This window comes from Gekko japonicus, unplaced genomic scaffold (genome assembly GCF_001447785.1).
Source record: "Gekko japonicus isolate JY-2015 unplaced genomic scaffold, Gekko_japonicus_V1.1 scaffold353, whole genome shotgun sequence".
Classification (NCBI taxonomy): domain Eukaryota; kingdom Metazoa; phylum Chordata; class Lepidosauria; order Squamata; family Gekkonidae; genus Gekko; species Gekko japonicus.
This window is the reverse complement of record NW_015160219.1, coordinates 549,545-576,677: the sequence shown is the minus strand read 5'-3', so window position 1 is coordinate 576,677 and position 27,133 is coordinate 549,545.

The window sequence follows — 27,133 nt, the reverse complement described above, 5'->3', positions numbered from 1 at the left end:
ACTAAAGGTTTTCCCACAGATTAAATATCGTGGGAGATGACTGCACCCTGTGGAACCCACCCTGATGATAAGCTGATCTCACCTTGATGACAGCAGATCATCAATAGCAACCCTTTGAGTCCAGTCCATGAGGAATGATTTAAACAAATTTAGAGCACATTATTAATTAATTCCCTCAGTTTTCCTATAGATAATGCTAGAAGTGAGTGTGGGAGCATGCTTGTGAGTTGTTATACTTTTATTAAATGTTTACTGTGTCAGACTAAAACAAGTCTTATTTTAATATAACACAATCATTCCACTTCTTAAATGCAAAGGCATGAAAATTCAGATTACAAGTGACATATTTTTGAGAGGTTCACAAGGCTAGTAACCTCAACCTTGGTCTATAATAAGGGCAAATGAGATAGGGTGAGTACGTATTATGATAACATCTTGTAGCCTTTCTTGAGCCTTCTTTGTTCAGTTCCAGGTGCAACTAGGACATCAGAACAAGTGATGGTTGTGTGTGTTTTAAAGGCTTAGAGTAGTAGATTTAGGGCAGACAAGCAAAGCCCCTTGTTCTCCATGCATGCCCACTAGCAGCAGGTGTTTGGAAAAAGCACCAAAAATATTATCTTATATTTCTAGGGTATGACCCCAAACATGGGTCTCAGCTCATAGACTGAAGATCACTGCCTTGGAGCATAATATTACTCAAGGCAAATTAGTAAATCAAGAAACAATGATGGTTCATAGGTAAGTCACCACTAGGGATGGATACAGACTGGTCCACAGACCTAATTTTGTCACAGATTGGGGGCTGGTTCATGGTCCATTTGCCTGGTCCATGCATTTGTAGTTTTGATGGACCGCCCATGGACCATGATTTTTTTAGGTGGTCTATTTGGTCCTTCAGAGACCTTTGAAGCTGTGCTACCACTGTGGCACACTGCAAATGAGCTCAGGAGGCATTTAAATGCTTTCTGAGCCCACTGTCAGGTCACACCAGTGGCATGATCCAAAAGTGGGCTCAGAGGGCATTTAAATACCTCTGAGTCCTGAGCTCACTTGCATCAACCCAGAAGTGCATCAACCCACAGCCGCTGTGCAACCAAGAAGCGACTTCCAAGTCACGCTGCATCACAGAACTCACAAACCATAAACTGGTTCATAAACTGGGAAAGTCCATGGAAGTTTGTGTTTCATGAACCTCAGAAACCATGAACCTCCACATACCTCAATTGTTCTGGTTTGTGCCCATCCCTAGTCACCATATTCCAGCTCCCTCTCTCCAGGCAATGTATTTTTCCATATTATGGAAAATTCTAATTTTATAAATCCAGCCCACTGATTGTTGCATGGTCTCTCAGTGACTATGTCTGCAGACACTTTCCTAATTGGCTGTGAAAGGAAGGATCAGTCTTGGTTCTTGCTACATGGGCAGAATGCTACCTGCACATTTTTCTTTCTTTCTTTCTTTCTTTCTAGTGTACATTGGAGACCTTTCTTTCTTTCTTTCTTTCTTTCTTTCTTTCTTTCTTTCTTTCTTTCTTTCTTTCTTTCTTTCTTTCTTTCTTTCTTTCTTTCTCTTTCTTTCTTTCTTTCTTTCTTTCTATAATTTTAAAATATTTATATGCCCACCTCCTGAGCACCTCAGGGCCCAAGGTGGGTAGCAACAGTACCATGCTTTGCGGGACCTAATCCCATTCCGTAGGGCCTGTAAGGCAGAGATGTTCTGCCAGCCTGACCGTTGAGGACAGCAACAGTTTTTATTTAGTCTGGCTCCTCTTTCACTTCTCCCCCCATGGAGCAGGATACAAATTAGTTTGCACTGTTTATTGCTTTAACTGTTTTAATTTATTGGAATTGTTGTTCACCGCCCTGAGCCCTGTGCACAAGGGAGAACAATCTAAAAACTGAATTTACAAATAAATAAAAAGAATCTGATAAAACAAACATTAAAATAGATATCAAAACTTTAAACACTAATCCTTAAAAAAAACAAAAAAACAGCATGCCCCCAACTAGCAGGGTATTCTTCCTTTGCCCAGGACCAGGCTGCCCCCAAAGCTCTCCAGAATAGCTCTGTTTTGCAACATCATCAGAAAGCCAGAAAGCTGGACCCTCACTGACTGCTTCCAGAAGGCTGTTCCAAACCCTTGGGGCAACCACTAAAAAGGCTCAAGCCCAGACTGTTGCTGAACATGCCTTAGACAAGGAGATCTGTTAGGAGATCTTGCTGGGGGAAAGCAAAGCTAATACACTGGGACAGGGCGAGAGCGGTGGTCTTTCAAGGATGTGGAGCCCAAGCAATGAAGGGCTTTAAAGGTAATGACCAACATTTTGAATCAGACCTGGAAACTAATTGGCAGCCAGTGCAGGGACCTCAGAATAGGAGTGACATGGTCTCACCTTACTGGGTAGGTTTGCAGGGGTTCCATTTTCTCAGCGGCTTTGTGGTTGTAAATCTGGAAAATTAGATACCATTTGGCATTTTTAATTGATTGCTATAAATATAGAATCACCCGAGGCAAGTAGATTACAGTTTACATTAAAAAATGGACTCCAGCGTCAGATCTGGAGATTGTACCTAAGGTGTTAGCTGATGTCAACCCTCATGTGTCTCCTGTAGTGGTAAGTCTATGGCATTTAATAATCATGTCCTATAATGTAAATACTATATAATTAGGAATGTTGTATCTTTTCTCTATTTGCTTATGACCAATCAATTTGTGAGCATTAATGAATGGAATGGAATGGTCCCACTTTCATCAGCTGCAATTTCCAAACTACCTACAAGAGCGGCCCCATATAGAGCAGTTTATAGACATCTGGTCTCAAGGTTACTGAGAGCCTACTATATATATATAGAGAGAGAAATGTCTTTGTGTCATGGGTGTCTTTGTTTCCAAAAGGAAACCAGGATCTCATCAGACTCCCAAGCTCTTAACAGAATCTTAGATAACCTCCAGGGTTATCTAATCCAACTCCCTGCACAATGCAGGAAATCCACAAATACCTCCCCCCCAAACCTCCACACTGAAAGCTGTTGACCACTGATGGTAGGAATGACAATCCCATTTAAATAGTTTACATCACCTTCCAGTCAACCTCACCTTCACCTTATCTGAATCCAGCTTCAATTTGTTCTCCCTCAGACATTTGAACATGGCATTCAGACACTAGGCAACGATATAGACAGTGGCAATCATTGGTTTATTCAGAGTGGATCTAAAGTATGGGACCATCCCAACACTGCTCCCACCTAGACTCAACTCACCTTCCAGGTGGCTCAGTATAGCATGGCCCACTGGATCAAAGGCTGCTGACAGATGTAGAAACAATAGAGATGTATTCGTTTTGCCTACTGGGAGCTGGGGACGGTCCACAAAAAAATGAAAGCTGTGAATCCAGAGAAGAATGGTTCAAAGGAGTACCATGTAACATATACAAAATCTGAACAAAACCTGAACAAATGGGCTATATGGCTAGCAAGCACACGATGCTTCAGTGCTCATTTAGGATTCTGAAGAGGCAGCCTAGGAATATCCTAAATGAACTTATTGATTTCATATGAATATATCATTTGAAAAGAATTGTGTTTGAAGTTATGTAAAGGAAAATCAAATTTCTCTGTTCATTTGTGTACTGCAAACAACCCACATTGGGAAATCCTAGACAGCCATTGAATCTCAATGAAACGAATACGCCATCAGGGCCTAAAATGGCTTGTCCAAAATTATACAAAAGCCCATTCTCTTTAAATTGCCTGGGATTACCTATGTGAGGAAGGGAAATTGGGATCTTATTAATCTCCACATACTGAATAAAACCCAAATATGTATAAATTGTATGCATATAGGCTTTCTGCATGTGATCTATTTGTTTGTTACAGGTCTACCGCAGGTCCATACAGCCTGTTTGATGCCCAGAGTAGAGACCAAACATGACCTGGAATCACTTACAGGATTCTGGCCTTATCACATTATTTGCTCTGGCCCACCACTGTTTAAGAAGCTGACCTGTTAATCAGTCTGGTTTCACCATTGCTTCCTTCATTTGACACAAAGGATTAATCTCTCTATCTGCTACCTTTCACTTGTAGCACATTGTAAATTGTATTATGACTATGTTTGGTGTCGACTTTGTTCTATTCTTGAAGCCTAGCTTCTGGTGAAATTCAGATGCATAAAGTTTCAATTGATCTTATCAAAGCTCATCAGTCACCACTGGAGGATGTTACTACTACAGCAGCTATTATGAGAATTTGTCACATCAACATGAGAATTCTCTGAAGGTCAGTTTATGAGAACATTCTGTTCTTTGAGCCTTTAAAATCACTTGGCACTCGCTAGACAGACTTTCAGTATCATCATCCAAAACCATAGGGTGATGTCTGTTGGCCCTTTCTCAAGACAGCAGGGGGGGGCATCACAAGTGGCCTTTGGCCAAACCTAAACTATCCCTAACATGCAACTAACTAATATGAATGCAGCTCTTTCCTATTGATTCCCATACTTGTTTTAAACCACAGAAATTGAAGAGTTGTATCTTTCTATAAGGAAATATCCCTGCACTGATAACTAGTTTTGGAGTCCATTGCAGACTCTCGCCCAGACTCCAGTAAAACAGCCTCAGTTGCCATAATCCTAGATGGCCACACTTGCTATTGGGCCATTTCTCCATGGGCAAACTTTTCCTGTGTATGCTCTCTGCACAACTTAACTGAGCCACTTTCTGTACTGGTGTGGGGGTTGGGAGATGCCCGGTGGTGAGCTGTGAGAGATATAATGTCCCTTTCTAAGAATCTGAGAACAGCACATCTGCAGTGCTCCCAGCCATCGGTTCCATAATGCTCTTGTTAATGGCATATCCGGCATGATATTGCAATCTTACGACTTCAGATAACACTAAAGATTCATGTTAGCTCTTAGTAACAGAGATCCTTTCACAAGTTCAGGAATGAGTGACTCTCTCCCTCTCTCCTTGTCATAAAAAGAAGAAAACTATAACATGTGCTGTCCTCTTGGCAGTACCATTTGAACCTTGTTTTGTGTCAATGTGACATAAAGAAACAAGAGGCCTGCGTGTAATTTGGATTTTTCTAGGTATCTCCTTTCAATCTAATGTACTGTTGTGAAATCAAGCCAGTAAAACTATATGACTAGTCCATTCGGGGACCTGCCTGGCTATCTTTATTCGGTGACAAATTCTCTTTTCCATGGCTTGTTCCATGATGATAAGCAGCGTGATTTACAGGTATAAGTTAACAAATGAGATCAATTAAAACGTCTCACAGTGGCACCTGTCGCAGTCTAGGGTTGCACTAAATGATTCCCACATCATTGTTTCCTGTGCGGCGTAGCATTCGCAGCCTCTCCTCATGCAAAGGAACAATGGGAGAGTTGTTTTCTAATGGTCATGAACCAAGAAAGCAGGCCTTATCCTGTAGCCAAGGGATATGATTATTATCACCGGGCCGGGGGGGGGAGCAGCAAGAATATTTTTCAACCCCTTTTTTCACAAATGAATGACTGTGTTTCATGGTGCTCTTGATTGCCACGTCTTGGATTGCTCAATTTGTTACCGATTTGTGCTGTCAGAGATCTTCGTCAGTGGCATTGAATTTACAGGTGGATACACCTTTGTGTATTTCTATATGTGTAGCTTTTTGTTTGTTTTTACTTCTATAAAGGTATAAGTATATAAAATATATAAAGCAACTGCATCCAAGTTAGGGTAAGGGGAGAGTACTTACAACAGTCGCTTGAACCATATCATGTTACCTGCATTGCTTCTCACACTCGCATTGTCTAATGAAACTTAACCACCATTTTATGACAGGCCATGTTAATGAAGAAATATATTAATCATTGTGCTTATAATGAATTATGAATACTCTTTTTATTTTGAGAACTGGAAGCTTTTGAAATGTACAATGCAACTTAATTGCAGCGTATCCCTTTTAGAGTGTAGAACCTGAATCCGCTTTTGTTGGAAAGCTTTTAAAAGAAGCTACTAAAACTCCCCACGGAAATGTTTTCTGTGCACTTGTAAAGAACAATGACTTGGGCAGAAACCAGCCGGCTAAAATTTTGCCATGTTCACATGGTTCTTAACACGTTATACAAGTCTTAGAAAGAGTGATGTCTACCCAAGCCAGTTCCAGGGAACTTTGTAAAAAATGCAATTGACATTCCAACTTTTCTCCTTCACAGTGTGTATTTTGTACTGATTCCACAACTCATAGAATTGCATCAGTGTTTTGCTTATTTCAAGCAGTTTTGCATCTGCTAAGTTGTGGCATTCTGCATAGCATCTGGCTGGGTAGCCCCTGGGGCACATGCTCATAATGTTGGTATGTGTGCACTAAGAATATCATGGGTAGGTCATGGACCATGTAAAACCACCTGATTATTAGTGTTGCCAACCTCCAGGTGGTGGCTGGTGATCTCTGACTGTTACAAATGATCTCCAGGACACAGAGATCGGTTCACCTGGAGAAAATGGCTGCTTTGGAAGTGGACTCTATGGAGTTATACTCGAAGTCCCTCAGTGGACTCTATGGAGTTATACTCGAAGTCCCTCCCCTCTCCAAACCCCACCCTCCTGAGGCTCCACCCCCAAAATCTCCAGGTATTTCCCAACCCAGAGCTGGCAGCCCTGCTCATTATACTCTGGGTGCTGCTTTTGAGGTGGTGCACTTGGTGGCATTAATTCATCAGGGGGTTAATGAAAAATGGGCAAGGCCTCTGCACTAGAGACACGTGATGCAGTTCCCTCCAACTGCCTGCCCCAATAGGGGCAAAAGGAAATCACTGCTTCTGGTTTTTTAACTGAGAAACTTTCTTGTTGGGTGCATTGGGCAAATGGGTGGGGGGGAAGAGGACCTGACAATTTATTCCAATCTAGGCCTGAGAAAGGCTGAGGAAACCAGCCTGCTTTACCAAGCCTCTTTCAAAACGTCAGTTTGCAGCCCTCCACACCAGCTTTGTGTCTGGCTTGAGCTTGTAGGAAATGCCAATGATGTGATAATTTTCTCATGGGCAGGGTTTCCAGTGAAGGATTCCACACAAGAGTGGTGTTGATTGTGAAGGTGCCTTAAGGAGCACTGTGGTTTGTCCACTTACCCGCAAGTTAAAGCAACAGGGGCTGAGCAGCCACTTCCCCCTCACGGCTGTGTTTGAATTCCACTGATTAGTGTTGTGTGTGCTCCTCTGTTCAGGGGCTGCATTTTAAAGGATTGTTTACCCTAGACTGGCAATCAACCTGCCTTAGCAGCACCCTATTACCCATGATAGCAGGGCCTGCCGCAATTGGGGCCTGAAAGAAAACTGCCTCCGATAGATGCTCGGATGCCTGTGTGCTGCGCCTGCCCTGTTATCTTCATTTGTAATTTGTTTTCAAGAACAGTGATTTACATTTCAGTTAGATTACACCTTTTAATGTATCAGAAACATAAAGTGGCTACAGTGGAAATTCACATTCCCTGCTAGATTTCAAATGATGCATTTGAGGCTTCAGTGGAGAGGATTACAAATACAATTAAAATCAAAAGCTCCCTGATTCTTTTAATGATGTGGCTAACTCTTTATAGCCTATCAGACAGCAATAGAATTTTTTTAAAGCGATATGAAATAGCGACGTCCCTTTTACCTTATCGTATTCTACAACCAAACATCATACTGCTGAGAAAGAATCTTTCCTGCATGAAAAGAGTTCAGAGGGACAAATTACCCTGAAAAAAAAATATTAGTGATACAGTTGAAATGAGACAGTCGGCAATCATACCTTTATGCTCATCTATTTTAAGAGCAGACATATTTCCCTTTCAAAACTTTCTGGCTGTTTTCTATGTTGCTCCTACAGATAGCTGTGAATTTGATTTTGATTTGGAACGTAATCTTAATCTAGGCAAGATAAGAAGAGATTCTCGCTTGCTAACTTTGACCAAAAAACAACAACCCTATCATAGATAATTCATGAAGCTGCTTATATTGAATCAGTCCATTGGTCCATCAAAGTCAGGATGATCTACTCGGACTGGGTCTCCAAGATCTAGGTCTCCTGTATCACCTAGTGTTGTTGTTGTTCAGTGGCACAGTCGAGTCTGACTCTTTGCAACCCCCGTGGACCACATCACGCCAGGCCCCCCTGTCTTCCGCCGTCCTCCGGAGTTTGCTTAATTTTGTGTTCGTTGCATTGATAACACTGTCCATCTCATCCTTTGCCGTCCCCTTCTTTTTTGACCTTCAATCATTCCCAGCATCAGGGTCTTCTCCAGTGAGTGCTCCCTTCTCATTTGGTGGCCCCTTCTAATAGGAGATGCCACGGACTGAGAGCTTTGGCATGGAAAGTAGATACCACAGCCCCTGCCTTAAAATTCACCCATGCCCATGTTGCCCTTTCCAGCACAGGAGTTATTGAAGGATTTTTTTGGGGGGAAGAGGAGAGTTGGGGTCCTTTGCCGTCCCCTTCTTTTTTGACCTTCAATCATTCCCAGCATCAGGGTCTTCTCCAGTGAGTGCTCCCTTCTCATTTGGTGGCCCCTTCTAATAGGAGATGCCACGGACTGAGAGCTTTGGCATGGAAAGCAGATACTCTATTGCTAAACCACAGCCCCTGCCTTAAAATTCGCCCATGCCCATGTTGCCCTTTCCGGCACAGAAGTTATTGAAGGATTTTTTTTGGGGGGAAGAGGAGAGTTGGGGAGGGAGTGATCCTCACAGCAAAGGTCAAAGGCCTGCTGTGGACTAAAAGAACAAAAAACCCAACCTGTGTATTTCTGGCTGTTGTTATTCTTTGAATAATGAGACATCAAGGTGATTCTATGAGATAATCACAAGTGGTCTGATTTTGCCACCACCCTCCCTAATTGAGATCCCTTCTTCCCAAGTCCATACTACAGCTCAACAAAGCAAGGAATCAGGCCCTGCTGACGTCTGCTATAGTGGTGCTGTGATTGGTTGCTAGACTATTCTGTCCAATCCAATGAGCGTCTGTGCCACGTGAAGCCAGAAACTTGTACAGCCAGGCTATAAAAGTACATGTTACCTAGGGCAAGTATCTTTTTAATTTTGTACAAATCTGAAAAATAATGCCTTCACATTCTCTAGAAATGAATGAATTCAAGTGCATCAGTTTGGGGTAGCCAGTTTGGTGTAGTGGTTAGGAGCATGGACTCTTATCTGGGAGAACCGGGCTTGATTCCCCACTCCTCCACATGTAGCTGCTGGTGTGATCTTGGGTCAGTCACAAGTTCTTTCAGAGCTGTTCTCTCAGGAGCAGTTCTAGAGAGAGCTCTCTCAGCCCCACCTACCTCACAGGGTGCCTGTTGTGGGGGGGAGGGAGGGGAAGGGATTGTAAGCCACTCTGAGACTCATTTGGGTTGTGAAGGGCAGAGTATAAAACCTATCGCTTCTTCTTCATCATCATGTTACACTTTACTGGGGTTTATTTTATTATAATAAGCTTCCATTTGCTAACTGTTTGGTGGAATTTTTAAATATACCCATACTTTTTTATGGCTATATCTTCACATCCTCTCAGGAGTAACCAATGTCAGTGATGTCATTTTCCCGGTCATTTTTCCAATAAGACAAGCCCTTCATATGTGCCATCAAAACTTTAAGAATATTCAGATAAGAAAACTTTCTCCCCTTAGTCATTTACATAACATACATTGCTCTTCAACTGTTTCCTCTGCTTATTTGAAACATAACTTCAAGGCTATTCCTTTTGATTGTCTTTACTTTAGTTTCCTTCTTTGTAGCCCGCCAACATAACCCTGTGCAACTTGGAGAAGAATGTAATTAATGAACATTAGACGTTTTTGTTTGTTTTGAACACTAGCTTGTTAAATATTCATAACTAACCTATGGCTGTTTTGTCCCATTTTTCTATTTATATATTTTAAAGTTTATTTTAATAGTGTGTATGTATATTATATAATAATGGACTATATGCTAAAGGTAAAGGTAAAGGTTCCCTTGCTCGAAAGCCAGTCAAGTCCGACTCTAGGGTTGCGGTGCTCATCTCCATTTCAAAGCTGAAGAGCCAGCACTGTCCGAAGACCTTTCCGTGGTCATGTGGCCGGCATGACTAAACACCAAGGCACACAGAACGCTGTTACCTTCCCACCGAAGTGGTACCTATTTATCTACTTGCAATTTCTTGCTTTCGAACTGCTAGGTTGGAAGGAGCTGGAACTAGAGACGGGAGCTCACTCCATCATGCAGCAACTCGGGTCTCGAACTGCTGAACTACTGACCTTCCACAGCCTGCAGTTCAGCGTCTTAACCACTTGAGCCACCGCAGCTCCGGACTATATGCTACATAATACCTATTTCATTTTACTTTTTTTTAACTTCCTGAGTTTCCCCAAATCTCCTCTTTTACTTTGCTAAACATTTATTACAGTTTCTAGAAATTGTTTTAGGTGTAGACAACACAACTCCATTCATGAATACCTGGAATGTAGTTCAAGTACCTTCTGCCCTTGTTCAATTAAAAATTAACATGAAATTGGAAGTAAGGTTCTGCACACATATTCCTGGGTAAATAAACAACTGCACAGATAAACGGGTGCCGTGCATGCAGTTTTTCTCCCCAGTCCAGCAGCCAGATGCATACAAAAAGAACATAAGAGAAGCCAATGCTGGATCAGGCCAATGGCCCATCCAGTCCAACACTCTGTCACACAGTGGCCAAAAATACCAGGTGCCATCAGGAGATCCAGCAGTGGGGCCAGGACACTAGAAGCCCTCCCCCTGTTGCCCCCCCCCAAGCACCAAGAATACAGAGCATCACCTGCCCCAGCCTGTGAGTTCCTATCTATACCTTGTGGCTAATAGCCACTGATGGACCTCTGCTCCATATGTTTATCGAATTCCCTCTTGAAGCTGTCCATGCTTGTAGCCGTTGCCACCTCCTGTGGCAGTGAATTCCATGTGTTAATCACTCTTTGGATGAAGAAGTACTTCCTTTTATCCATTCTAATCCAACTGCTCAGCAATTTCCTTGAGTGCCCACAAGTTCTTGTATTGTGAGAAAGGGAGAAAAGTACTTCTTTCTCAATCTGATCTGTCCCCTGCATAACCTTGTAAACTCCTATAATGTCCTCAGTCGTCGTTTCCTAAACTGTAATTGTACAGTTTAACTATAGGGGGAAAGGACCAGAAAGAGGGGTGAAGATGAATGAGTCCCAAATCCCTGTCTCTCATTTTATCCCAATAAATGTACACCTCCAGAGGACTATTATTTAAGTAGATGTGTATAGTAAATAAGTTAAGTAGTGGAGGTACATCTGGAACATCTTTTTGCCTGCTGATCCAAGCTAAGCTTCTGTCCCTCCCCTGTTATGATATTTAGTCTGGACATGGCAAGAAGGGGAGGGGAGGTGTCATGATATAGCCTGATCTCATCAGCTCTTGGAAGCTAAGCAGGGTCAGTACTTGGTGGTGAGACCACGAAGGAAGACTCCACAGAGGAAGGCAATGGCAAACCACCTCTGCTTCTCACTCGCCTTGAAAACCCCTTGCTGAAATTGCCATAAATCGGCTGTAACTTGACTGCACTTTATACACACACACATGGCAAGAAGTCTGAGACACTGACATGAGCCAAAACGCTAGAAACACAGTCCTGCTGGCCCTTGGCTCTTATCCCAAGGCCCATGGCCCACAACCTGTGGCCCAAAGCAAGGTGGGTCAGTGGAGCCAAGACCAGCCTGAGTATATTTTTCTTTGTGCAAATTATAAGTTTGTGTTTCTTTGTAAACCACATAGAGTTATCAGAGGGGAGAAAAGCAGGATAGAATTTCATAAGGAAATAATAAATAAAATGAGGTACCTTAGAGCTGCAACATATGCTAAATATGTCCTACATGGAAAACTCTTTTGTGCAGAAGACAGACTGAACTTACACACTTAAAACTTGAGAATTTTACTGAATTTTGTGACAACTCTGGTTCAATTAAAAGTTTCTTCATGCTGTGAAGGAAACCTCAATAGTCCTTCCTTTCCCCTGGTCATATTAATGAAAGTTAACAGACATATTGCTATTAAAATCGATCCCAACTTGTAATTGCAAGTGCGCAAAACTGCACGAAGATAAAAAGGAGATAACCAAGATAAAATTGGATTTTTATTTATTTATTTATTTATTTATTAGATTTTTATCCTGCCCTCTCGCCGAAGCGGCTCAGGGCAGCTTACAACCATTAAAACCAGTAAAATTAATACAATACATCTAAAACAGTCTGTAGCAAAACAATAAAATTACAAATTTACAACAACAGTACAGTTTACAATTTACACATGGCGGCGAGCCATATAAAGTGCTATAATGTTTGGTCTGGGCTATTGAACGCTTGGCGGAACAGCTCCGTCTTTACCGCTCTGCGGAATTGGTGGAGATCCCGCAGAGCGCGAATTTCGTGTGGGAACTGGTTCCACCATATTGGTGCAGCCAAGGAGAACGCCCTAGTTCTTGTGGTTGTTAACTTGGCGTCCCTAGGGCCAGGGGGGACTAAGCGGTCCTGCGACTCAGATCTCAGTGCTCTTCGGGGGACATACGGGGAAACCAACCATCCATGAAATGTAAAGGAAATGAAAGAAACACATATTTGCACATCCCTAAATTTACTATGAGTACACCCCCACATTTGAATATCTTTATGTGGGTTTAATAGTATGTCACATATGCAAGTGCCTGGGAACCAGAGAGTGCATTGTGTAATTTTGGGGTGAAGAAGCTCTTAGCGAATACTTATTGCTGCACAATAGTACTCTTATTTTCCATAACACGACACTATGAGAAAGGACACCACTCATTGAATACCAATGTGGTCTTCCTCCACAACCATATAGAAATAAAAATCTTCGTATTACTACCATCCATTATATGACCTTAATCGTTCCAATTTTAAAAGGGTGCACACCATTTAAATTCAAGTAACTTGAATTCCCATCTTAATATAGGGGCTCGAGAATTGTAGTCCACCAGGTGAAATACATTACCTACCTAACTTGGCAGCTTTTAGCCCTACCATCCTGATAGAACTGTTTCTTGAAACTTGTACTGTAAACCTAGATGCCCCAAAGAACCCCGGTTCAGTTTAAAGAACAAAAGTGATGCCTGAGCAAAGACTATAAAACCCCACTTCCCCCCAGAGCCCTTCTTCTCAGGCAGTGGCTTCCAGTGAGGACTCTGACAATAGAAATGAGGCTGACAGAGAGAAAATTAATTACAGAGAGATTTCAGGTAGACAACCCTCGGACGGAGCTTCCCTCACCTGCATGGCCTTGAATTACTTAATACTGGACCCTCACTGCCCCTCTAAGCATAAAATGTTATGTCTTCCTGGTGCCACAGCACAGCATAAACCCTAACATAACTACATGTATATGTGAACAAGAAAATAATTGCTGGACAGTGATTATGGCACCGAAGCTCTGATCTCTCTCCTCAAAGAGATTTCTCTGTCCCTTTCTGTTACCATCTTCAGCCAGAAGGTAAAGATTTTTTTGTTTCATTTGTTTTAAAATCTTTATATACATTTAACCTCTCTTTTTAATGATATGTGTTGAGGGTGGTGCTATTAGTGGTAATTTTATCATGCATGTTTTAAATTGTTATAAATTGTTAGCTGCCTTGAACTACCGACCTTCCACAGCCTGCAGTTCAGCGTCTTAACCACTTAGCCACCGCAGCTCCTTTGTTTTAAGTTATGCTGTTTTAAATTGTGACTGTATCCAAGGGGAGGGTAGGATATCAATCAAATAAATAAATAAATCTTCTAAACCGCCTTAATCCATGAGGGAAGGTGGGACGTATAAATAACATTGAAGCCAATCAGCTTAGAAAGCTGTAGCTCTGCTCTTTCTTTCCTGCTTCCTATACACGTAGCCTTCTCTGTTTGACTCCAGGCTTCTTTGTAGGCTAGAATCTCAACAAGTATTCAAAACACCACCATTTCATCCCCTGTTCCTCATTCCCTACCCCAGAATACTCTCATTTTGGTGCCAAGCAAAAGAGGACTGAAGAAGATAATTGAATTCTTCAAGTATATATTTATCACACTTTTTTTAAAAAAAAAAGTGCTGTGTGAAAATACAAGACTTTGACTATTTGTTGTTATCCGGTCTTTTGCTTTGCCCTTGAGAGCCCTGTCATTTTGATTCATACCTTACCTATAAAATTCATTCTCCTGACTGACCTGACTCTTCTACTTAGATTTCAGGTAAAATTATGTTAGATATATCAAATGGAAAGCCTTCTTTCAGGAAGATGTGTAACTGTCTGCGTCACAGCCATGCTACTACAAAGAAATAACAAAATGGCAGAGTACAAAAAGTATCTCCTTAATTAACCATTTCAGGTCAGCAGCCATATTGGTTTGCAGCATAAATTGTTAGCTGCCTTGAACTACCGACCTTCCACAGCCTGCAGTTCAGCGTCTTAACCACTTGAGCCACCGCAGCTCCTTTGTTTTAAGTTATGCTGTTTTAAATTGTGACTGTATCCAAGGGGAGGGTAGGATATAAATCAAATAAATAAATAAATCTTCTAAACCGCCTTAATCCATGAGGGAAGGTGGGACGTATAAATAACATTGAAGCCAATCAGCTTAGAAAGCTGTAGCTCTGCTCTTTCTTTCCTGCTTCCTATACACGTAGCCTTCTCTGTTTGACTCCAGGCTTCTTTGTAGGCTAGAATCTCAACAAGTATTCAAAACACCACCATTTCATCCCCTGTTCCTCATTCCCTACCCCAGAATACTCTCATTTTGGTGCCAAGCAAAAGAGGACTGAAGAAGATAATTGAATTTTTCAAGTATATATTTATCACACTTTTTTTAAAAAAGTGCTGTGTGAAAATACAAGACTTTGACTATTTGTTGTTATCCGGTTTTTTGCTTTGCCCTTGAGAGCCCTGCCATTTTGATTCATACCTTACCTATAAAATTCATTCTCCTGACTGACCTGACTCTTCTAGTTAGATTTCAGGTAAAATTATGTTAGATATATCAAATGGAAAGCCTTCTTTCAGGAAGATGTGTAACTGTCTGCATCACAGCCATGCTACTACAAAGAAATAACAAAATGGCAGAGTACAAAAAGTATCTCCTTAATTAACCATTTCAGGTCAGCAGCCATATTGGTTTGCAGCTGAAGAACAAGATTCAAGTCCAGAAGCACTTTAAATATCCTAGATTAACTAACAGAATATTCAAAGCAAAGAGCAAACTGAAGGTGATCAGAGTGTTCAAGGGAGAAAAAGTACCTTTTTTCTGGTATTCAGGTATTCTGTTTTATAATACTGATCAGTATTTCACAATAGATTCTCTTCAGTGAAGAAATACATCTTTAAAGAAAGCAGTCCTGACCCAGCTAGGAGGAGAGGACAGCATGGGGAAATTGGCACTTGAGTGTAGTTTCCCTCTCCAAGCTAGTAGCTATCCGGGGACACTTTTTTTTTGAGCTAAAATCCTGGTGTTTGACCATTCAGGAAGAGCCCAGATAGTTTTAAGGCACCCTTCTGCCAAACAACTAATCCAAGGGATTTGATTAGTACTTTACTAAATTGATTAGTACCAGGGCTCTTTTTGTAGAAAAAGCCCAGCAGGAACTCATTAGCATAATAGGCCACACCCAACAGCAGGAACTCATTGGCATATTGGGCCACACCTCTGACAGCACAGCTTATTAGCACATTAGGCCACACCCACACGTTACCAGAAGTGTGGTTATCCAGCCACACCCACATTTTGTTTCTTATTCTGTTTACCTTGTTTGTTGTCAAAACCCAGGGCCTTTTTTCTATCAGGAACTTCTTTGCATGTTAGGCCACACACCCCTAATGTAGCCAATCCTAATGAGTTTCTGCTGTTGGGTGTGGCCTATTATGCTAATGAGTTCCTGCTGGGCGTGGCCAACTCAGGAGCCAGCCAGAACTCCGTTCCTGTGCGTTCCTGCCCAAAAATAGCCCTGATTAGTACTTCATTAAATTGTAAGAAGATTCATAGATCACGGTTTGAAAAATCCCAGGCACCAGACTAAGCCTGTGATGGCGCCTCAAAAGTATTTAAATATTTTCTTAGCCCTATGAATAGTGTGGATGCTATGAGGATTTCCAGGCATAGAAAATATTTAAGCTATGCTAAAATGCCTCTTGAATAACCTAGTGTCTTCTGAATGCTGTGGTTTATATTCTTAAAGAAGAAGATATTGTGGAGTTGTTGTTGTTGTTGTTATTTAATAACTCTCACATGGTAGCCGAGGCTAGCCTGATCTCATCAGATCTTGGGAGCTTAGCAGGGTCAGTCATGGCTAGTATATGAATAGGAAACCAGCAAGAAATACCAGGGTTGTGACACGGAGGTAGTGTGGATGCTATGAGGATTTCCAGGCATAGAAAATATTTAAGCTATGCTAAAATGCCTCTTGAATAACCTAGTGTCTTCTGAATGCTGTGGTTTATATTCTTAAAGAAGAAGATATTGTGGAGTTGTTGTTGTTGTTATTTAATAACTCTGACATGGTAGCCGAGGCTAGCCTGATCTCATCAGATCTTGGTAGCTTTGCAGGGTCAGTCATGGCTAGTGTATGAATAGGAAACCAGCAAGAAATGCCAGGGTTGTGACACGGAGGCAGGCAATGGCAAACCACCTCTGACCATCACTTGCCATGGAAACTTTATGGGGCAGCCGTAAGTCAGCTGTGATCTGAAGGCACTTTCCACCACCAATATTTTTGTACCATGGAAAATCTGGAAATTTCCCCTCATAGCCATTATGATCAATGTGCAGAGTGGACACCCACTGGCGAGAGCTTATGTGATGTGATAAGCTACAGACTTCCTGTCTTTACTCCCATCTTACCATCCTACTTGTAGAATAATCTGTAAAAATGTAGAGTATCTGAAGTACCTGAATTACGTTGGTATTTTTGCATGCAAATGGCGAAATAGGAACTTTATGAAGGAACAATAGTTGTATAACACCACCAGAATAATAAGGGATGTTCTCCTTATTAATAAATATGTGACCTTTCTATCTTGCTGATTTTAAAATCAGATTTATTTTAAAAATGAATAAACATAATGGGTTTTCTTCTGCTTTTTGTGAATAGGCTGCTTTTTATGACATGGCTTGACTTTACATATTGAGGTCATTCCATTTAGTAGGACAACAAAAATATTTTTTAAAATACTAATCTGCGACATACAGGGCTCTTTTTGTAGAAAAAGCCCAGCAGGAACTCATTAGCATAATAGGCCACACCCAACAGCAGAAACTCATTAGCATATTAGGCCACACCCCTGACAGCACCACTCATTAGCACATTAGGCCGCACCCCCACGTTACCAGAAGTGTGGTCATCCAGCCACACCCACCTTTTGCTTCTTATTCTGCTTACCTTGTTTGTTGTCAAAACCCAGGGCCTTTTTTGTAGCAGGAACTTCTTTGCATGTTAGGCCACACACCCCTAATGTAGCCAATCCTAATGAGTTCCTGCTGCTGGGTGTGGCCTATTATGCTAGTGAGTTCCTGCTGGGTGTGGCCAACTCGGGAGCCAGGCGGAACTCCGTTCCTGTGCGTTCCTGCCCAAAAATAGCCCTGGCGACATATGTGTAGACTTCTCTTATCCATGCTTACTCTCCTGTTAAGCACAATTGTCCTACTCGAACAGATGTGTAAGATGAGAACTTAGAATGTTACAATGCAATCCTAAATAGACTTACCTCTCTTTTAAGCCCATTGATTCGATACAGACTCAGAAGACTGAACTGGCTGTGATCCAGCAAGGATGAAGCATTAATGCATGTTAAGATTGCAACTGGAGATTTAATCTCATGCATCATTCCCTCCCACTGAAAACAGTGGGAACCCAATCCAGCTCTAGTCACGGATAAAAAGAGTGTTTATATTGACAAGAATGGAGATCGGGATGTCACCCCACTGAAAAGAATGCAGTGGAGAGTGCAGATAGAGCGGATCTGTATTAGGATGTGCATCCAATTTACACCCATGGTTCCTCCTTATCCAGCAAGTGTGGGAAAGCCTGGCTAACTGGTTTGGGGTACCAGAACGTAAAGTGATGAAGTTCAGTCAGATCTTTCCTTTTACATGTTTGCTCAGTGCTTAAGATGAACTTTATTTTATAAACCAGTTGGAGTCTTAATAACCACTTGAGAAAGTGGAGAGGTGTGAGCGAGAGAGAGATAAAGCCTTTCTGCCCTTGCCCTTTGATCACTTTTCTCTCTTTTCTGTATTTTCCCTCTTCCTTTACACTTTGTAATGTTTTGCTATATTTGTATTTATTATATCTATATGTATATATAGTAAGTTATATACTTTTTCATTGAGAAGAATAATGATCCTTTATGGTCAGACTTTTTATAACTGTTAGCATGCTTATTTAAAACTGGATGTACTTTTCCCTTTTCAAGTAATTTGTGATTAAACCAGGGCTCTTTTTGTAGAAAAAGCCCAGCAGGAACTCATTAGCATAATAGGCCACACCCAACAGCAGAAACTCATTAGCATATTAGGCCACAACCCTGACAGCACAGCTCATTAGCACATTAGGCCGTACCCCCATGTTACCAGAAGTGTGGTCATCCAGCCACACCCACCTTTTGCTTCTTATTCTGTTTACCTTGTTTGTTGTCAAAACCCAGGGCTTTTTTTTGTAGAAGGAACTCCTTTGCATGTTAGGCCACACACTCCTAATGTAGCCAATCCTAATGAGTTTCTGCTGTTGGGTATGGCCTATTATGCTAATGAGTTCCTGCTGGGCGTGGCCAGCTCGGGATCCAGCCAGAACTCTGTTCCTGTGTGTTCCTGACCAAAAATAGCCCTGATTAAACCTAAGTCCTAAATAAAGTTTCATGGCTATGAAATGTTAAAAGGTATCATTACAACAACATGAAAAGCAAAATACTGGAAATGAGAACTAACATTAGAACTGACATTGCCTTTAAGGGTTGTAGATAGTGTTAATGAGGGGAAAAAATTCTTATTTGATATTTCAGATATTAGATCAATGTTTTGTTACTACTTTTATAAATAAACAGAGCTACGAATCATTTATTTATTATTATTTATTTATCATATTAGGCTTTTATACTGCCTCCCCACAAGCTTGGATTTTTTTAAAAATACCAATGTACAACTTTCTGAGCTCACATCTGTTCCATTAATTTTTGATGGCACGCAAAAAGAAAAAACCCAGGGGGCAGCTGAATATACAACTAATGAATCGTGTGGAGTGAAAGGATGGTGGTCAGCTAACCTAATATGTACTAAGTGACTCTACCAATTAGAAGGTAATTTAGTCATTTCAGAGTCTTCCAAAAGAGCAATCCCTAATGAAATGCAACTTCAGACACAATCCCGAGCATACTCATTCAAAGGCAACTCCCACCGAGCTCAAAAGGGGAAAAAATGTGCATTGGGTTACAGGCAAAGCTGTGTTCTAGACCAATTGAAAATGAGGCTGCACTCCAAGGAAAGAAGCCCAACTGAAATTCCTGGGGCTCCTCTAAGTAAGCGTGGCTATTGAAGATTGACCTGTAAGATTGTAAAATTGCTATAATTGAATGCCTTTGCCGTGGAACCAGATCTTTTCTAATAATAAAGACAAAAGGTTATGCTTGTTTTCCCTGGAAGGAGTGAATAAAAGACCAATATTGGACACTGAAAGATATCACTGATCCCCCAGCTTCTGTGGTTTTCTCCAAATGGGTTCAACTGTGTTGCAGACCATCCCACTGGAGGAATGGGCCCAGCCCTGCAACAAGAAGTCATATATGACAGAGGGGTGAGCACAGAGGATGGTCCTGTAATCCCCTTTGCCAGAAATGGAACACTTTTGGGTCCCCTGGGAACCCATTTGGGGGGCACTGAAGCCAAAAGTCAGCCACTCAGGAAGAGGCTGGTTAGCATGGGCCATGGTCTCCAGAAGAGGTCTTCCTCTTTCTCCAGACTGATTTTTCTGTTGGCAGAGGGTAGATATGCAGTAAAGCAGAGCATAAGCTGTTTAAATAATTAAGTACGTTTATTAAGAAGGCATCAAACTTTGAAAGAAAGAGGAGAGAAAAAGAAGAAGTCTGTCTAACTAGCTAGGAAGGACCTGGCAGAAGAAGAACTCAGCAGGAGAAGAAAAAACCCTAATTGAGCCAATCAGGAGACAGGAAGGAGACTACCTGAAAACAGTAAGAAGTCCCTAATCTCACTATGCTAACTAGTTGTCACCTCTGCTGCCCCCTGCAGGATGTTCTTGTCATTTACTTCATCTATGCACAATAGACCTTGCATATTCCAACACTTTCTACCAGTGTGAGGTTGTAACCCTCAGGCTAAGAGCAGAAGGACTGATGCCCTTTGGCTCACACCTCTAGGCATGCCACACTGAGATCTTAAAATACCCATAGAAACAGAAGCAGAACAAAGTCAGCTACATGCTTGTCAGCTGCTCCCAGCCAGTTTGTAGACTGTTCCACATTTCCTCCCCTGCCAGTAGGGTTGCCAACTTCTAGGTGGGGTCTGGAGTTCTCCTGGAATTACAACTGATCTACAGACTACAGAGATCAGAGGAAATGGAAGCCTTGGAAGGTAGGCCCTATGGCATCACTCCCCCCCCAAAATTCCCCACCCTCTCCCAAAACGCTTCTTTCCCCCAAACACTACTCCAGATCTGCAGGATTTTCTCAAGACAGAGTCAGCAATCATGGCCATGAGTCCACCCATGACAAAAAGACAGAAGACAGATGTCCCCAGTGTAGTGGCATGGTAAAGAGCCTTAACCTAGCTGGGTCCAGCTCCTGGGGTGAGAGTGTTCAAGGAAGAACCTCACCATAGCCCGAGACTGGAGTGAAGCTGCAGGCGCAAGGGGGTTGCTGACATTTACAGTGTGAAGCAGCCACCTTGCACTACAGTGTGAGCAAAACTGGAGGCAATAAAAGGAGGGGAGGTTCAGTTCTCACTGCTTTGTGTCACTCCTTGAGTATGGAGTGCTGAGCCCTTCCCCCTCCCATGGACCTTTTCCACACAGTGTCATATGCTGTACTGTTCTATAGGAGGGGCATTCATGTAGGAAGTCCAGTGAAACCAATCGACTGGAGGACAAATAAAGTTTAATAGCTACCCAGAGAATTACTACCTGTCAGGGCTGCTAGCTTATTCCCAGAAGGAAGGCTATCACAAAGGCAAGGGCTGGAGTGAATGGAGGAAACTTTCTTTTCACAAACAGTAAATGAAAGAAGAATGGCTGTGACTCAGTTCATTTACACAGAAAAATTATCTGTACATAGAAAGCCAGTGGCCGATGAGAATGATTTCAGCCTAGCCTACTTTGTCGAGTTCAGATGTCCTTTTCTTCCCATCTCCTCCCAAAGTTCCTCTTCACACAAGTTTAATCTCTTGGCTGATACAATTTATATCCCGATTAAGAGTTCTAGTTTCTTCTAGTTTCTTCCTGCTCACATACCAGAGACAGGAGTGCCTATTCTCACTCCTTTATTTACATTCATTACTACTACTATTTCATATATATACTTAATTTTAATATGAATTATGCCTTAGAGGAATTCCAACCACCATTAGATAGACAAAGCAGATATTACACAGACTAAAATAACTGACAGATGGGTAGCTGGAATAAATTAGGTAGCAAGGAACACGCAAGTAGGGTGAAGTCAAGATTATTCAAGAGTGACTTTGCTGAAGAACAGTTTCAGGTGAGTAGCCATGTTGGTCTGAAGCAGTAGAACAAAATTAGAATCCAGTGGCACCTTTAAGACCAAGAAAGTTTTATTCACAGTATAAGCTTTCGTGGGCATGCACACTTCCTCAGATACACTGAAATGGAAGTTACCAGTCCATACATATAGCTAATGGTTGAGCAGTAAATAAGCATACAACATAATGAAGAAGGACCAAACAGGAATAACAAGCGAAGTTTATATGGTCACCATTTGTTTGGATTTAATTTCAGGGGGAAGCATGGTGAAGCAAATAAATCTATCAGAATCAGAGACTGATGTGTAAATATATCTTGGGGAGAGCCTTGAAGAAGGAGGGTTAAATAGTTTGATGAGCAGAGCCTGTTTCCTATTTATCAATTCCAACTGGCAGTGTTGGAAGCTGAATGGCTAAATAGTTAGGAAAAGGAACAGAAGATGAGGAGAGAGACAGACTAAAAGCAGGTGGGCTTCCAGCAGAGCAGTGTATGAAGGGTTGAAAGAAGGTATCTTCAATGGAAGGACTAATTACTTGGAAGGTCGGAAGGAGATATCAAAGAGAGCAAGACAGGGAGTCTAACTATGACCTGGTCAAGGTTTGAATCCAGTGGCACCTTTAAGACCAACAAAGTTTAATTCCGGGTATAAGCTTTTGTGTGCCTGCACACTTCATCAGATATCAGATGAAGCGTGCACGCACACGGAAACTTATACCCAGAATTAAACTTTGTTGGTCTTTGTTCTATCGCTTCAGACCAACATGGCTACCCCACCTGAATCTATTTTCATTATGACCTGGTCAGAGTAAGAAGAGAGGAAGATGGGTTTAAGCAGAGGCATTCTGAATTGAATGGAGATTGAAAATTAGGCAGAAAGAAAAGTTATACAGAAAGACTGAATGGAGAATGTGTTCTGATCATCAAAATCTCACCGAAACAGGGATGCAGTTGATGCCAGATTTCACTGATATGATACCACAGGAGAGGCTAGGGCCCGAGCAGCCATTTTTGGACCTAGGACAAACATGTAAAACAGTCTCACACAGAGACTGTATGTGAGAACAGTCCCACCCTAAGCTTAAATACAGTCTCATGAGTTGTTCAAAAAAGGTTTTATTTTAACTCTGACATTACATTGTCTGTATTTCTAAAACTGTACCATGACCATTGCCCACTGTTCCACCACTCCCCCAAACAGGCACCCTCCTTTTCTTGGCCTTTTTTGCTTAACATAATATTGAACCTAACGAAGAGTCGTACAAAGTTTGCTCAGCCCAGGTGGGTCCACTCAAACACTCGAAAGCCAACAGGGAAGCTGTTTGGGCTGCCTAATTATTTGCAATTCAACTTTAATTAATTGGCCAGGGACCACCATATTTGAAGGACCGCCTCTCCCCATATGTGCCCCAGAGAGCTTTACACTCAGCAGAGCAACATCTATTGGAAGCCCCTGGCACAAAAGACACCCATCTGACCTTGACTAGAGCCAGGGCTTTTTCTGTCCTGGCCCCAGTCTGGCGGAACATGGTCCCAACCAGGGGTCATTTCATAGAAAAAGAGGTGCAGGAGCTCATTATCATAATTCATTAGCATAACTTTTTTGCATATGCCACACCCCATGACATCGCCGGAAGTGTGTCAGAAGGCAACACCCACTGCTCAGACTCCACTGGACTGTTTTGGATTGCTAGCTACTGGGGGGGGGGCGTGCAGATCTGTCCTCACAGAGCTTGTACCTGAATAAAACTGGGTCTTAAAGGTGCCACTGGACTGTTTTGGACTGGTGGTCTGGGGGGGGGGCTCTGCAACTTACCTGGCTGCTTCTTGCTCTGACTGAGGGCTGCTGGGAGCAGGGGATGTGGCTTGTTGCATGTGCCCACCCCCTGGGCTCTTTACTGCCGGAGCTCCGCTCCTGTGCGCTCCTGCAGGAAATGACCCCTGGTCCCAACTGAGATCAGGGCCCTGCAGGGTTTATTACAGTTCTTCAGGGCCTGTAAAATGGAGCTGTTCTGCCCAGCTTTCGGTTAACTGGTGGGTGTCCATTCATTTAGGTCCCTCTTGCCCAAACTGCCCTCAAATCTCCTAATGGCATAGATGGCAGTTGTCACCATCAAGTACAACGGGACTGTTTATCATATTTCTGCCCGCCTGATCTTCAGCAAAAGCTGTAGAATCATCTATTGCTGGTCTCCTAAGAACATAAGAGATGCCAATGTTGGATCAGGCCAAAAGCCCATCCAGCCCAACACTCTGTATCACACAGTGGCCAGAAATACCAGTGCCATCAGGAGGTCCACCAGTGGGGCGAGGACATTAGAAGCCCTCCCACTGTTGACCCACCCAAGCTCCTGTCTGTCTTTTATTCAGGATTCTTGTTGTTATGGTTTTAAGAAGTTGTTTTATTGTTGATATCTGTGTTGTGACCCACCTTGAGACTGCTTGCGAGGGAGAACGGGATACAAGTTAAATAAAATAAATAAATAAATAAATAAATAATCCTTACCTCGACCCACAACATTATCTGGTGCATAGCAGCCGTTTTGAAGCTTCTGTTAATATTTGTTTCTGGATCTTGCTGTGTATTTCATGGCCACCTGACACTGCCTGCTGTTATTCCTTTCACTGGCACAATGTATGCCTTTGGCGTGTTCTAAAAATTCTGTAGATCATTTGTATGTTATTTGTTCACAACTGGTGAATTCCCAAGCGTGATGTACACTTTTTAATTTATGGTAATGAGCTGTAGCTTTGGCCAGCTTGATACTTTGTTATCTTTGTTATAGCACATTTTTTGTTCACCACCTATATTTGGCCTCTACGAAAGACACATGTTAAATCTGGGTGGCCTTATTCTCATAATGGGGGGTTCTACTTTAAACAGATGTGTAGCAGTTCCTACTGTATACTTCCATTCTTTCCATTAATCTCAAGGGGACTAGCAAAGGAGAACCTCCCAGGTGACTGGGCCCCAAGTGATTTGGCCAAGGACAAGCACACACAAGAAAGTAGAACCGAGTATTAATACAACTAAGTATTAATACCAGGTGACCTTGTGCCACGTCTGTCCCTTGAACAGGCTGAACATTCTTCTCACTGTTTGCAACCTCCTCATCTTTTCAGGCTCATCTTCAAGGACAAGAACATCTTGTGCAGGTTATCCTACATGCGCAAAAGCCGTATGTTGAAAGCCGCTACAGCTGTGTGTTAGGTTCTACTGACCACTATTTCCATAAATGGCATAAGTGAAATTCCCCAAAGTCAGGGGGGTGGCTGGTTGCTATAAGAGCCTAAAAATTATATGTAAAACTATTCTGGCTCATATATTTCCATCCAGATTACTGAGCCAATTGTGTCTTCCACTGGTAGTGACCCGAGCATTAAACCTCTTAATTTCACTGCTAATGAAGCCGGTAAAACTTGCATGCAAAATATATATTTCTGTTCAGTAGCACAAGGAGAAACTTGACAGAGCTATTATCAGAAAGGACACCTTTCCTGACTGAAATAATCACCTGGTGAATCTGCCACCATAAATCATGCCATATTGCTCTTCTTTAGGCTTTACAAGAGGTCATCTGTGAATGAGGAAGGCACTGTATCAAGTAGTGGGCTCTCTCGGCCTGGTTTTAACAAGTGGGACCATCATAAACACTTATCTTTGGTGTCTTGCTTGAATTTGATTCCCTTTCTCTCTCTCTCTTTTAGTTCATTTTCTGCAGAATGTATTCAAATGATAGACAATACATCATGCGCACTCCGGTCCTTTCATAGGCTGCCGTATTAACAAGCCATTGTGCATTCTGAATGGGGTGATTGGTTGGTAGTTTAATCTAAGTGGAAGACAATTTAATACAATATAATTTGGGGGTAACCAGTGGTGTTATATACAAGACCATTTTGTTCACTTGTGTGTGCCTCTTTTTTCATTTCAGAATCCTATTGTGCTAAAGTCTGATTTGTGCAGTTTTCTGGGAGAGCATTAAAATTAACTTATGGGAGTGCCATTTAGGTTGTATTGCTTATTAAATGTGGTGTCTTTTTAAAAGGCCCTGCTAGCCTATGTAATCTTGAGTGATTTCCATGCAATCCTAAACACAGTCACACTCTTTGAAGCTGATAGACTTAAGAAGGGTGTCGCTCTACACAGGATCCCAAAGTTAAAGTTTTAGAGTTTCATAAATTTTCTATATGTCTATGCAAGCAAAAAGAAAACATTTGAAGGGCTTTACAAAAAAACCCTTCTATCCTTGATTTATGAACTAAATAATAGACTTATCTGAACTGACCAATATTTCTTTCCTCTTGCCAAATCTACAAATGCTGGAAGAGTGATAGTGGACATCAAGTGATATACAGAAGAGTTTGTCTTCATAGAACATTTACTGAATTAAGTGTTGTGCACAGTTTGCTGATCTTAATAAAATGTATTATTGAACGTTGGTGCAGACATTTTAACCATTGTGAAGATATTTTATTCAATACAATGGAATTCTGCACACTTTTCAAAAAAGAACAAGAACACATACAAGCACGAGGACCTTTGGTTGGACTTTTTGCAACTATATAGCTTGGGTTGATTTATGTATTCTTTTCTATTCTTTTCTTTCTTTCTTTCTTTTTCAGGGGCCCCTTTTTTTGAGAATCTGTCATGTTCACTACTTTTAATAAATTTATTTTAAAAAGAATGAGGAGAATCCAATTTAAAAAATCTTTTGCTAAGGGAATGGCTCTCTTCCCTTTCTCTCTTCCCCATGAAAAGCTACTGCTGGGATTCAGGGAGCACTCAGGAATAGAGCGGAGTGGGGTGTGGAAGATGAAGCCTGAAGAGATCAGCCGACCCCCCTCCCATTGCCTCTTTTACACAAGCTCTTCCACATGAACAAAGTGCTCCATGCAGTGGTGGGAATGTGACTTTGGTCAGTTCCCTTCTTTCTGCAGTCCTTACCCACTCCATGTCTCAGGAGCAGCTTTATACAACAGCAGAAATTTGTGTGTGGGGGGGCTGCCTGGGGCCCTGTCATTCCCTTGCATTCATTCCTATGGGCCATTAAAAGGATCTTCCAAATCTTATACAAGAGTTCTACTCCTTCCCTATTTATCAGTCAGCATTCTCAGAGGAAGACGAATGATCAAAGGTAAAGGTAAAGGTTTCCCTTGCTTGAAAGCCAGTCGAATTTGACTCTAGGGGGCGGTGCTCATCTCCATTACCAAGCCGAACAGCCAGTGCTGGCCAAAGACTTCTCCATGGTCACGTGGCCGGCATGACTAAATGCTGAGGTGCATGGAACGCTGTTACCTTCCCACCAAAGTGGTACCTATTTATCTACTTGCAATTTCTTGCTTTCGAACTGTTAGGTTGGCAGGAGCTGGGGCCGGAGACGGGAACTCACTCCATTATGTGGCAG